This window comes from Moschus berezovskii, chromosome 8 (genome assembly GCF_049115385.1).
Source record: "Moschus berezovskii isolate FMDL1 chromosome 8, NW_MosBer_1.0, whole genome shotgun sequence".
Classification (NCBI taxonomy): Eukaryota; Metazoa; Chordata; class Mammalia; order Artiodactyla; family Moschidae; genus Moschus; species Moschus berezovskii.
The window spans coordinates 72,604,456-72,611,919 of record NC_142467.1 but is presented as its reverse complement, the minus strand read 5'-3'; the positions used below and the strand labels follow the sequence as shown (position 1 = coordinate 72,611,919).

The window sequence follows — 7,464 nt, the reverse complement described above, 5'->3', positions numbered from 1 at the left end:
AAATAAGCCTCAAAAAACCCATCTTGCTGGGGCCTGGATGCCAGGTTCTTTTATGGATCAGAGATAGGGAGGTGAGTAAAAAGACCATTCAATTCTTGCAAGTATCTTCTAGAGTTGCAAGCCTCAGGCAGGGGGATGTGTTAGTTTCACTTCATTCACTGGTGGGCTGAGTTGAACAGGCATGCTCAGTCGCCTCTGACTCTTTGAGACCCCATGGGCTACAGTCTGCCAGGCTCCTTTGTCCATGGGATTTTCCAGGCAAGAATACTGGAGTGGGTTGCCATTTCCTTCTCCAGGGGATCTTCCCAACCTAGGGACTGAACCCACATCTCCTGTGTCTCCTGCATTGGTAGGTGGATTTCTTTTTTCTCATTAAACTTTTTTTCAGTTCAGTTCAGTTCAGTCGCTCAGTCGTGTCCGACTCTCTGCGACCCCATGAATCACAGCACGCCAGGCCTCCCTGTCCATCACCAAATCCTGGAGTTCACTCAAACTCATGTCCACAGAGTCAGTGATGCCATCCAGCCATCTCATTCTCAGTCTGTGACAGATTTTTGGTCAAGTTGTTTTCTTTAGAAAGTACTGATTTTAAAAACTAATAACTTAAACTGCCACACGCAAAACATACGGTCCACAAAACATTCTCCTTTCCTTCTGAAGGAAGATGCATTGTTATAATTAACCAGTCTTACTATTAAACTTAAATGGCCAAATGAGACAAACAGTTCTGAGACTGTTCTTCCACCACTGATTAAGACTCAGGGATAATACTCATTTAACCTTCTGAGCTTTCTGGGCACACTTGGTGACTTTGCCAGCTCCAGCTGCCTTCTTGTCCACTGCTTTGATGACACCCACAGCGACCATCTCTCATGTCATGCACAGCAAAATGGCCTGGGAGAGGATAGTTAGAGAAGGTCTTGACACACATGGGCTTTCCAGGAACCATATCAACGATGGCAGCAACACCAGATTTCAAGAATTTAGGGTCATCTTCCAGCTTTTTTCCAGAATGACGGTCAATCTTCTCCTTCAGCTCAGCAAACTTGCAAGCAATGTGAGCTGTGTGACAATCCAGCACAGGTGCATATCCAGCACTGATTTGGTCTGGATGGTTCAAAATAATCATCTGAGCTGTGAAGTCAGCTGCTTCCATTGCTGGGTCCTTTTTGCTGTCACCAGCCACATTGTCACAGCGAACATCTTTGACAGACACGTTCTTGACATTGAAGCCTACACTGTCCCCAGGAAGGGCTTCTCTCAATGCTTCATGGTGCATTTCTACAGACTTCACTTCAGTTGTTACACTGACTGGAGCAAAGGTGACCACCATTCCAGGTTTGAGAACACCAGTTTCCACTTGACCCACATGGACAGTACCAATACCACCAATTTTATAGACATCCTGGAGGGGCAAATGCAAGGGTTTGTCAGTTGGGTGAGTTGGTGGCAGGATGCAATCCAGAGCTTCAAGCAGGGTGGTTCCACTGGCATTGCTGTCCTTATGGGTGAGTTTCCATCCCTTGAACCATGGCATGTTAGCACTTGGCTACAGCATGTTATCACCATTCCAGCCAGAAATTGGCACAAATGTTACTGTGTCGGGTTGTAGCCAATTTTCTTAATGTAGGTGCTAACTTCCTTAACAACTTCCTCATATCTCTTCTGGCTGTAGGGTGGCTCTGTGGGATCCATTTTGTTAACTCCAACAATTCATTGTTTCACACCCAGAGTATAAGCCAGAAGGGTATGCTCGTAGGTCTGCCCCTTCTTGGAGATATTGGCTTCAAATTCACCAACACCAGCAGCAACCATCAGGAGAGCACAATCAGCCTGGGATGTGCCTATAATCATGTTTTTGATGAAATCTCTGTGTCCTGGGGCATCAAAAAAATGGTAACATGGTACTTGCTGGTCTCAAATTTCCACAGGGAAATATCAGTGGTGATACCACGATCACGTTCAGCTTTCAGTTTCTCCAAGACCTAGGCCTACTTGAAGAACCCTTTCCCATCTCGGCAGTCTCCTTCTCGAACGTTTCAATTGTTCTCTTGTTGATCCCGCCACATTTGTAGATCAGATGGCCAGTCGTGGTAGACTTCCCTGAATCTCCATGCCCAATAACAATGATGTTGATGTTGGTCTTTTCCTTTCCCATTTTCCCTTAGGTTTAATAGTAGTTTTCACAACACCTGTGTCCTGGCAGCAAACCCATTGCGAAAAAGTTGGTAGGTGGATTATTTACCACAGAGTCACCTGGGAAGCCCCAGGTAGGCAGGCTCAGGCTATCTCCCTGAGGCAGGCCATTTTGTATGCCTACAGTGGTTCAGAGGATAAGTGTCTGCCTGCAATACAGGAGACCCGGGTTTGATCCCTGGGTTGGGAAGATCCCCTGGAGAAGGAAATGGCAATCCACTCCAGTATTCTTGCCTGGAGAATCCCGTGGACAGAGGAGCCTGGCGGGCTACAGTCCATGGGGTCGCAAAGAGTTGGACACGACTGAGCGGCTTCACAGTAACAAAAACAACAAGATAAGGGATAAAGTCACAGAAGCAAATCCAGGATGAATTCAAAACCCTTCCTGGTTATAGTTTTTCTTGATTAATCTTTTGATATTCAGATTACCTGCCCCTTGTTGCAAACTTCTATATAACCTGGCTCCTCCCCTTGCACCATACCCCCCCTCTCCCGCCCCCAACACAGAAACGCTTCTCTCCAGGTCACCATCAGCGGCTTGTCTGGAGGACTCTGCCTCTCTGCTTGACTGTAAACTAAAATGCCTTTGTTCAGCTCATGGAGAGATAGTTTGTCCCTGCCCACCTGTGAACAGGAGAGATTGACACACCCCTTCCAAAGGCTGGCCATTCTCTTGGAGATGTTTTGGAAGACTGAAGACCCTTTCACTTTACTTCCCAACTGCCTCTTCCCCTCTATTCTGCCTTTTGACTTTAGTTCTTCATTGCTTCTTTCTCTCTAGCATAAAAGAACCTGGCATCCAGACCCCAATAAGATGGTTATTTTGAGGCACTAACCTGCCATCTTCTCAGTCTGCTAGCGTCTTGATTCAAGTCATTTTCCTTGCCTCAACACCTCATCCCTTGGATTCATTGGCCTGTCTTGTAGTGAATAGAGCAAGCCTGGACTCTAACACAGTCACCATCCACAGTGATTTTGGGGTCCAAGAAAATAAAGTCTGTCACCGTTTCCATTCTTTCTCCATCCATTTGTCTTGAAGTGATGGGACTGGATGCCATGACCTTCGTTTTCTGAGTGTTGAGTTTCAGGCTAGCTTTCTCACTCTCCTCTTTCACCTTCATCAAGAGTCTCTTTAGTTCCTCTTTGCTTTCTGCCATAAAAGTGGTGTCATCTGCATATTGGAGGTTGTTGATATTTCTCTCAGCAATCTTGATTCCAGCTTGTGATGTCTCTACCTAGACACTATTCCCTCCTGTATGAGAGACTTCTCCAGTTCACTCAAGTTCCCATACTGCACATCTAGGTGCAGTCTCCACCATCTACCAGTGCAAACAGCATCCTCTTTGATTCAACATCTCCTTCTTTTGGCTCAGCTGCACTTCAGAGGATAACATCTAGGAATAGGTCTTGCAGACCCAGGAAGCAAGATCAGTGCCATTCAGGTAGGAAATCATGGTACAGGGTACCTAGGTATGAAATCTAAGGGAGAAGGAGCCTGGGCTCAAGGTGGCAAGAACCATGGACCCCAGGAGCTTCTCACCTGGTAGAGACAGGAGCAGTTGGGTGAGGACCAAAGAGGGCCCTCAAAGCATTGGGTCTAGAGTAGGGGTCCCAGTGCCAGGCTCTAAGACTGTACTGGGTTGATTTTCCCCACAGGGGCTCCTCCTAGCCAAATCCTCCCACTGTTTGTCAGGTTTGTTTTTTTTCCTCAAATTGTCCTGTAATTAAAATGTTCACTCTTTTCTACACTAGGAACAAAAGCTAAACCCAAAGTCCCAGTAACAAGAGCAGCTCCAAGACTCTATCTCTTTTGAATTTTGTCAGTTAGCTTCAGAATTTTCCAAATTCCTTCTTCAGAAATTGTTGCTGGCCAAAATCTTGACCTTCTCTGCCTACCAAAGCCGAACAAAAAAATACAAAGTTTGGAGGAAACAGAAAGGTGGCTTTAATTCTCAACTAACAGGGAGGGGAACATAGTAGGCTCTTACCTCAAGAACTGTGGCCCCCTACCCCTGCCTTCATGAGGAGTCTAAGGGTTTATATAAGGCAAGAGCTTGCAGGCAGGAGTCTGTGATGGGGAATAAAGGTGACAGGATCTTGATTTCTTCCTCTTGCATTGTTTCAAAGACAGTCATAAACAGGCATCAGTAACCGAGTAATTGAGTATGGCCATTTGGTAGCTTTGAGGCCTTCTTTCTGATATGTAACTACAAAGGGAAGGGTGTTATAAACACCAGATAGGGGATGTGTTTAGCATAGAGTTAAAGGGAAAAATGTGAATTGTAGCTCCTGCAGAGTTAAGGGGCAGGAAAGCAAGTTTAGTCACAGACATTCAGAGTTAGGAGTAGGTGTCCTTGGACTGCAAGGAGATCCAACCAGTCCATTCTAAAGGAGATCAGTCCTGGGTGTTCATTGGAAGGACTGATGCTAAAGCTGAAACTCCAATACTTTGACCACCTCATGCAAAGAGTTGACTCATTGGAAAAGACTCTGATGCTGGGAGGGATTGGGGGCAGGAGGAGAAGGGGATGACAGAGAATGAGATGGCTGGATGGCATCACCGACTCAATGGATGTGAGTTTGAGTGAACTCCGGGAGTTGGTGATGGCCTGGCATGCTGTGATTCATGGGGTCACAAAAAGTCGGACACGACTAAGTGACTGAACTGTACTGAACTTGGAATGTTCAGGCCTGCTCACTGTTCTCTTTATCTTCTTTGTTCTCAGGAAAGGGAAAAACTCGTTCCTCTTTTTCCCTTTTCACTGCAACAAATTCCATCAGTGTATTCCCTCCATATCAATGGAGGAAGGGAACTAGGTGTTGTTCTTATCTGGCTGAGGACAAAACTTCAGTTTTGCTTTGTTTGACAATCACCAGCTGTTCAGTCCAGTGGCCCATCTATCTCCTATTTCAAGTTTTCCTTGAGAGACGTGAACTTCAAGAAATCTTAATTGAGATTATGAAGGACAGATGGACAGTCTTCTGCTTGTAGACCCTACTTAGTTAGGGTCACAGAGCTTTCACCTTGTTTTATTAAGGGGCCCCAGGGTGACTTTTGTGGTTATTCCTGCAGGATTTGTTCAGAGGAATAGCTGTAATCTTTTGGGGGCATGGGTTTTCTTTCTGCATCATGATTATCTTGATGTAAATCTGTTGTCATCTGAGGGAGATAAAACTTAACAGATATTTTTTTTAAAAAACAGAGGTTATAAATCAGTAAAAGAGTTATTGTAACTAGGGGTCAGAGAATAAGAACCAAGTTATGTTTGGTGACAATTTTGATTGTGGTTCAGGCAGGGTCAGTGCTTGGGTCATCCTCTCCAAAGGAATGGACTCACAAGTAATTGAGGGAATGGCAACCTGAACATTAATAGACAGAATAGAAAAAGTTAAGCCTAAGATTTAAGCCTGAATCTTAATTTAGATTTAACCCTTGGAGGAGACTTGTAGACAGGTAGCCAGTTATCTAGGTTTATCTAAGTAGGTCTTACCTTTAATGTGGCTATTGGTCATTATGCAGTTTTTCCCCAACATATGATCTAGAGCAATTTCATTGTCAAAATATATAACAGGTACAAGAAAAGACCTTTATTTTTTATTTTTTTTAAGAAAAGACCTTTAAAAAATAAGGCTGTAGTCACCTGCTGATGGCAGATTTTGTTCTTAGAATGTCTGATGGCATCTTAAGTCTGACACAGCTCAGAAAATTCAAGTTCTTAACAATACAAGGACTTGTCTGAAATCACACCACAGTGTCACCTACTTATTTTCATAGCTACTCTATTTTGACTTTAGTTGTAATTTTTCCTTAAGAGCCAAAGCAACTGTCCCTGTCAATGATGTTAGTGTTTCTCTAGGTATGAGAAGATGCAAGAATTAAGGCTCATAAAAATCTCCTGAAAGTGTCTAACTATCTGAAGACCTCTTTAGGCAGTTTTTCCAGGCACAGAGTACCTCATTCCTAATTTCCACCCTGAATTCCTTTCAGGGAGTGTTGAAGGTGAGCAACTTCAGTGGCCATTATTTAAACTTAACTGAATTGAACTGAAAGATAGATGGCAAGTGCCAATTTCTAATTGGCAGAACCCCTTCAAGGTCATAAATCTGACCTTGGTTTGGGGGCATTACAAGACCATTTTTGTCCCATGGTGCCAGGGATGGTCATTCCCAGGTCTTGTGAAGATTTCACTGACAGGCCACTCAATATGTTGTTACTAGACTAGGCCATAAGAGTACTCAAAATTCTCTGGACTACTTGTATTTACTAGTCTCTTGTGGTTTGAACTGAACTGAACTGTGGTCCAGGAAGATATTCCTCCTTTTTTTTTTTCTCATATCTAGAGTTACACTGTTGCAATCATTGATCTCATATGAATTGTATACTATCATTTTATCAGTTGCTCACACGCTTGGTAACATAAGGGACAACACTTTATGAAACAGGCAATATATGAAACAATGTAGCTAGCAGTAATGGTAAATAAGAACTTAAGAACTTCCATTAGGGGTAGCCCAGTATATCCCAGTATATACCTAAGTCATCTTACTTAGTTTGTTCTATACCAATCCTTATTTCTTAGGGAAACTATATATTGGTATTGTCCATAAGGCACCCACTCTATTTTCTAGTGTTACTAGACTGATTATCCTTCAGTTCAGTTCAGTTCAGTTGCTCAGTCGTGTCCGACTCTTTGTGACCCCATGAATCACAGCACGCCAGGCCTCCCTGTCCATCACCAACTCCCGGAGTTCACTCAAACTCATGTCCATCGAGTCGATGATGCCATCCAGCCATCTCATTCTCTGTCGTCCCCTTCTCCTCCTGCCCCCAATCCCTCCCAGCATCAGAGTCTTCATGATTTAATTGTTTCCAGTATAGAAGAACCTTTAAATTTAAATTACTATAGCCTATGTAAATGGCAACCCACTCCAGTACTCTTGACTGGAGAATCCCATGGACAGAGGACTCTGATAGGCTACAGTCCATGGGGTTGCAAAGAGTCAGACACGACTGACCGACTCCAAAAATAAAAGAAAATGTTAACTACATAAATCCATCCCATAACTGTGGGAGGTTTTATTCCTTGGTTGAAATTTTGTTTGTTGCTCTGATTGAACTTGAGTAATAGTGGAAAATTTTTATTTATGGCCAAGGACAGTGCAGGTATTATTGATTGATAACCTGAGGGGACCTCATCTTGTTATATCAATAGTGGCTTGAACATGAGTAGAAAATTTTTTTTTTATTATGAGGGCATTAACCTCTCG

General features: G+C 43.6%; 1 pseudogene; it reads right to left on the bottom strand.

Annotated features, from left to right (window-relative positions):
* Window positions 1-771: 771 nt before the first annotated feature.
* Window positions 772-2,158, bottom strand: LOC129558319 (elongation factor 1-alpha 1 pseudogene; annotated as a pseudogene).
* Window positions 2,159-7,464: the final 5,306 nt, after the last annotated feature.